Source organism: Urocampus carinirostris, chromosome 4 (assembly GCF_059441175.1).
Source record: "Urocampus carinirostris isolate Australia breed hairy pipefish chromosome 4, RoL_Ucar_1.0, whole genome shotgun sequence".
NCBI classification, from domain to species: Eukaryota; Metazoa; Chordata; class Actinopteri; order Syngnathiformes; family Syngnathidae; genus Urocampus; species Urocampus carinirostris.
Window position 1 is genome coordinate 50,542,707 of NC_142352.1, and position 6,541 is coordinate 50,549,247.

General features: G+C 41.8%; 2 pseudogenes; one reads left to right on the forward strand and one right to left on the reverse strand.

Annotated features, from left to right (window-relative positions):
• Window positions 1-615: 615 nt before the first annotated feature.
• Window positions 616-705, forward strand: LOC148368102 (U2 spliceosomal RNA; annotated as a pseudogene).
• A 5,746-nt stretch (window positions 706-6,451) lies between these two features.
• Window positions 6,452-6,541, reverse strand: LOC148368103 (U2 spliceosomal RNA; annotated as a pseudogene).

Sequence of the window (6,541 nt, forward strand, 5' to 3'; positions counted from 1 at the left end):
GTTAATCCTGAGCAGTGTTGAGAATAATGCTGTTTCAAATAGCGCTGTTACATGACAGCGTTGATTTTTTTCAGTAACGGGCTAATCTAACAAATTATTTTTCCGCCATCACAACACCGGTCCCGTACTGTAGGTCATTTATGCGGTGTGCTACTTTGCTTGCTGAACAACGGCGTGCACACACAAACCTGATTCTGTTTACTCTTCACTGAGATGGCGACGTCATATCCTCCGATCGTGTCAATATTTAAAATAGTGACTACCATATAGTTAGACAGCGATTTTGAATTCAGTATTTACTAAGCGCTGAAAGAAAATGCAAATAAGGGCTTAGTCACGAGAAATGGAATTCACGAGTACAGTTGACATTCCTTGAAGCAGCGCAACAAACTGGTCTCGTTCGCAAATCAAACGTCTCTGAGGCAGCTCTTGGAAGTGAACATAAGGGCCCACTTCCCATTGATCAACAGCTCGTTCGCTCTGAGACTTTTTTTTTATCTTGTGATTGGTCAATACACCAGGCTTCTGTGATACTTGAACTGTGCACTTACCTGGCAGGGGAGAAAGCATGATCATGCCCTGCGATTGGCTGGCAACCAATTGTGTTCTATGATCTTTGATTTTTGCAATCCGGAGATGGAATAAGAGCTTGCTCTGTCCACTCCACGCATCGGCCCGGTATTGCAGTACCTCCGGGAACGGTGCATTCGCAATGATCGCAGCAAGGCTTTAGGGCTAGGACCTTAGCTTGGCCTTTTGGCTGAGAGTAAGTGTCCCGGCTCCTTGGCTTTGTAGCGTATTATGAACTGACCGATAATGGATAATGGATAATGAATTAAAGAAGATAGAACAATAACCCTTTAAAAATCCCTCCCCCCTAACCTATAGTGAATGTGATTGTTTTCTGTTATTAGTGTCAATAAATTTGTTCAAACCACATATTGTTAGAATATGATATGATTAAATTGTGAATGTGATAGAACAATAACCCTTAAAAACCCCAACCCCCCAATATGCATTTTTTTCAGAGATTCTGTGTTGTTGACTTTAAATTTGTCGGGCATAAAATGGTTAAATAAATCTTTTTGTATTTGATCTTTTTTTTGGGAGATTTATAAATCCATCCATCCATTATTTGTACCGTTTTTCCTTAGTAGGGTCGCGGAGGGCGCTGGAGTCCATCTTACGTGTCTACGGGCAGTGGGCAGGGGACACCCTGAACTGGTTGCCAGCCAGTCGCAGGGAACACAGAGACATATAACCACTCGCTCATTCACACCTAGGGACAAATTTGACCGGCCAGATAACCTGACATGCATTTTTTGGGAAATGAAGGAGTAAACCAGATTGCCCGGAGTAAACCCACGCAAGCACAGGCAGTACATGCACTCTCTGCAAGGGAAGGCTGGTAGCTGGATTTAATCCCACGACCGAAGAACTGTACCATGGACGCGTCAACCACTCAACCGCCGTATTTTTATTTATTTCCTGTGTTTTTCTGTGGTAATGTCCTTCCATCCATCGATTATCTGCACCACTTATCCTCAGTAGGGTCGCGGGGCAGTGTTAATGTATTTGTATGAAAATGTAAAGTTAATTCTTCTTTTATTTTTTTTCTTTTGTTATTGTATTTTTTCTTTTATTTTCAATTTTTTTTTCTCTTTTTTCTTTATTTTTCCCTCTTTTTAAATCATTTGGTGCATAGTGTAACATAATAAGTTTTCTTGTCTGGATTAAAGCAATAAAAACAACCTGAAGAGCTCTATTCAACTCAAATACTGCTCAAAAAAATTAAAATTGTTTGACATTTAACAACTTATTTTTAAAGGAATGGAAATAGTTCCTTTCCTTGGTAACTAGTTACTTTTACAGTCGAGTAATACAGTTACTTCTTTAAATTAGGTAATGAGTAACTATGACTAAATACTTTTTAAAGTAAAATGACCATCATTAATCATGAGGGCAGAAATGCAAATGCAAAACAAAGCCACCCGAGCAGGGGTGTCCACCTCATTTTCAAGCATACTTATTTTTATTTATGCATGGTCTCTCTAGTCAGACTGCTGAGAAACTTGGCAAAGACAAGCATTTACAACCCCTTCACTTAAAAATGTAAGGACCTTTTAAACCTTGAAAACACATTATTAAAGTTCAAAGCGTTTGCAAGAATTTAAACACTCGTACCAACCCCAATTTATTTCTAAAAGGGCGCAGAGGTGGGTGGAGTAGCCAAAGATTTTACTCAAGAAAAGAATGGTTGCTTCAGAATAATATGACTCAATGTAGAAGTCAGAAGTAAAAAGTAAAAAAGTATTGGTAAAACTACTCAAGTACTGTGTAACTGTAGCAACGTCTTATTTATTGACCATTCAACCATTCAATCAGATCATCAAATCCATCCAATCCACAATAAATTGCATTTTGTCTCAAATAGCCTAAACTAATCAAGTTAAATTCAAATGATTTAATAAACAAGAAAATGATAATAGTATAAATGTAATAAATAAATTAAGCACAAGTAGCACATTTAAAGCCCCAGTGTCTCTCAAGTGCATTTTCTTGAGCGCAGGGGGAACGGGTTCAACTCCTTCCGGATAGGAATCGAACATGTTGATGAGGCAATGAAGAATCTTGAGTTGGAATCAACATTTATTTAGAGGAATTGCGCAGGCCTTACTCTTGCACAGACAAAGAAAAAAGGTGGACGCAGGGCAAAGGAGGGCTGATACCCGAGCCAGAAAAAGACAGAGCGACAGGAAGAAAACAGCACCCCCGGCCTTCTTGAACATGGATTTTGTTACATGCTGGTGTGTGTAGAAAGGAAATAAGCAACTCGTATGGACGTTGCGGCTAGTTGCTGTCCAGCTAACCTTCTATTTACTACCGTTCTCTTATCTTTTTTGCTTTCTTTTTTGGACACATGCGTGGCCAATAAGACTTATAGTCGGGAGGAACTTATTCAATTGGGTGGGCGTCTAAATTTCGACTTTTCGGGCACTTTTTACACTGCCTATGATATCCCGAACGAGCTACAAAGGCATCTGGCATCTCCGTGGTCAGCCAGTCCACCTACAAAACGACGGAGGCGGCGTAAAGATAGAAAGCAGACGCGGGGTTGTCGTGCGGGAAAGTGTGTGAAGCGTGAGAAGTCCACCATTATTTCTTCACCGGTCTTGCCGGTCAACCGACGTCTGAAACTCAACGCACCCGAACGGCGACATCTTGTGACGATCTCTACAAAGACTTCAGCTAAGTTAAACGATTCAACAAAGCTAAAACTTGGTCTTTTAAATATTAGATCGCTTGCTCCTAAAGCTTTACTTGTTGATAATATTATTTGTGATTACAAACTTAACTTGATTGGTCTATGTGAAACTTGGTTGAGACCGGATGAGTTTTTACCGTTAAATGAGGTTTCTCCTCAAGACTACATGAGCAGCCATATAGCACGCCCTTTGAAGAAAGGTGGCAGTGTTGCGCTAATTTCCGAAAAAAAAACGCTCAAATTTACTCCTTGCATTCTTGTTGTAAAAACACATCCGTTCTGATGGTTTTTAAAAACGATAAAACGCTGTGAGCTTTAACCTTTGATCTCACACTTCTCACATTGATAGTAGAGCAGGTAATGTTCATAAGTGTTGTTAAAGTATACAAACTACTTAGACAAAACTGGGGGATCCGAGTCCATTCTCTGGTTGTCATTGAGAATGTCACCTGTGTCGGATTCCTGATTACCTCATTTGGAGACCCACCGGGGAAAACTCTGGAATCCTCTGACTCTCTGTCCGTGGTTCCAGGTCTTCCCCTTTTTTCTGGGTTAGGGGGTGGGCCAGAGGACCTATCGAAGGGTCTCTTACTTCCCTGCCCACAATGGATCAGATTTTTTTCTTCCCCGACTTCCTCCGGCTCAACTTCATACTGTTCCCTTGTGGGCGTTTTTATCGGCAATCGGCTTTCCTCTAAATCTCTTATCTTTGTTCTGGTGTTTTCACCACCCCCAATTTGGTCCTATTTTCCCCCTCTTTCCAGTGGCCATATGGGTTTTGGGAGAGTCATTCGCATTTTTGATTTGTTTGTCTTTTTCAAATTCCGATAGTGGAGTAAAAAACAATTTTGATTTTTTTTTGGCCTCTCCTCCAGGCCCTTCCTGATTAATATGGGTTTTGGGAGGGGGAGGGCCAGTTACCTTTTATATTTGTTTGTCTTGTCTAAATTCAGGTATTGTATAAAAATTCAAATTTGAATTTTTGGCCTCTCCCCCAGGTCCCTCCTGACTCAAATTTGATTTTTTGGCCATTCCTCCAGGTCCTTCCCGACTAGGGGTTCTGGGAGGGACATCTGTATTTTAAATTGTCTTGTTCATTTTCTTTGTGCATTTCTTGTTCATTTTCATTGGGTATTTCCATAACTTTATTCATTTCATTGTCTTTGTTATCTTTATTCATTTCATTGTCTTTGTTACATTTATTCATTTCATTGTCTATGTTGTGTGTAATCTTTTCATTGTCTTTATTAACTGCCTTCCTAGCTTTCAACTTGTTAGCAAACGATTTCGGGCAGTTCTTATAGAGGTGGTTCGTTTCTCCACAGAGGTTGCATTTTCTGCTATTGGTACACTCCTCAAAAGAATGTCCAATTGTCCTGCACTTTCCACAAATAATTCGATCACATACCTCAGCCAGATGCCCATGCTCACCACATTTGCGGCAGTTTTGGTTATCCTTGATAGTGGATAAAGCCACGGTTTTCCCCCAGGACTATCATCGACAGGGGGTGTTTCAGTCCCTAAAAGCCCTGAGGGTCTTGCCATTGTTGGATGGGTTTCCGCCAGGTACAATTCCAAATGCCGTTCTCATCCTTCACCTTCATAGCCTGGCCTTTTATCGAGCAGTATCTGCTCAACCAAAAACAGATGTCATCTGCATTCACCACTTCATTAAACATTCTGACAATGACTATCTTGCTAGCATTATCAGTCAGCTTCTCCACCATAAATCCAGAAAACTGGGGCCTCACCCCCTCAGAGCGATCCCAAAACTCTTGCAAAAGAGCCGCCGTTACAAAACTTACATCAAAGCCCTTGGCAAAAGGCAAGTTTATAATGCAATACATCTCCTCCGGTTTAAACTTCAGACACTTTTGAACTAACATGTTCCACAAATCCAGCCTTGACATTTTTTGCGAATCAGCTCCCACATCTTTGAACAGGAATCGCACGCAGTTATGTCTCCGCCCGCCGGCATAATGCCATGACAGGACTCGGCTGCTTTACTTTGCTAATAGGAACGCAATATATCGCAGACAGAAAGGATGCAATATGATAGTGGTCAATATACCTCTTAAAACAGATTGATACCAGAGCCACAAGCCAAAGTTCTCACCCCTGACAGAGGCAATCACGCGACATACTTACCCTCCGACTAGACTTCATTAAAGTACACAGTCCAAAAATCAGTTAAGGTTTTTTGTTGAACAATTTTATTGACACTTTTAACAGCAATTAAACACATTCACAATTTAATCATATCATATTCTAACAATATTCAGATTCAGATTCAGATTTACTTTATTGTCATTCGTGTACACGTGTATACAGAACGAAATGTCGATACATCTGACCCGCACAGGTTCTTTGAACGTCAGCCGGGATAGATAAGATTAACCATGTCTTCGTCAGAATTTTAGCGCAGCAGTTCGTCATCTCGCGGTCCGATGCCACTTCCAGTTGTTAAATGGTCCAGTTTATTGTCCAGAGAGCGAACGTTGGAGAGCAAAATGGATGTTAGAGGGGTTAGCCTTTAGCCTAGCTGTTAGCCCGGCCCGCTTCCTCGTCACGCCGCTGTCTTGCCACTCTGCTTCGCTGCTTTGTAGGCCGCTGGGTCTTGTTGACATAGCAGTCCGTGGCTAATAAACACTCCCGAGTGGTCGTAGCACCGAGCGCTTGATGTCCTCGTTCGGCGGTCACGCCGCTGTCTTGCCACTCTGCTTCGCTGCTTTGTAGGCCGCTGGGTCTTGTTGACATAGCAGTCCGTGGCTAATAAACACCGAGCGCTTGATGTCTGGATGATCGTATATCCAGCAAAAAAATTATCTTAATCTGCAGTTCGAGCCGACTTTGTGCGCCATCAAAACTGAGTCGAAGACTGGATCTTATGGCCGACGTGTAAAAAAACCGTTGCAAGCCGATGCAGCCGCAGCCGAACAGGGCGCCGCCATGATGATGCGGTTTGAACAAATTTATTGACACTAATAACAGAAAACAATCACATTCACTATAGGTTAGGGGGGAGGGATTTTTAAAGGGTTATTGTTCTATCTTCTTTAATTCATTATCCATCATCCGTTATCGGTCAGTTCATAATACGCTACAAAGCCTAGGAGCCTGGACTCTTACTCTCAGCCAAAGGGCCAAGGTAAGGTCCTAGCCTTGAAGCCTTAAGCCATTGCGAATGCACCGTTCCCGGAGGTACTGCAATACCGGGCCGATGCGTGGAGTGGACAGAGCAAGCTCTTATTCCATCTCCGGATTGCAAAAATCAAT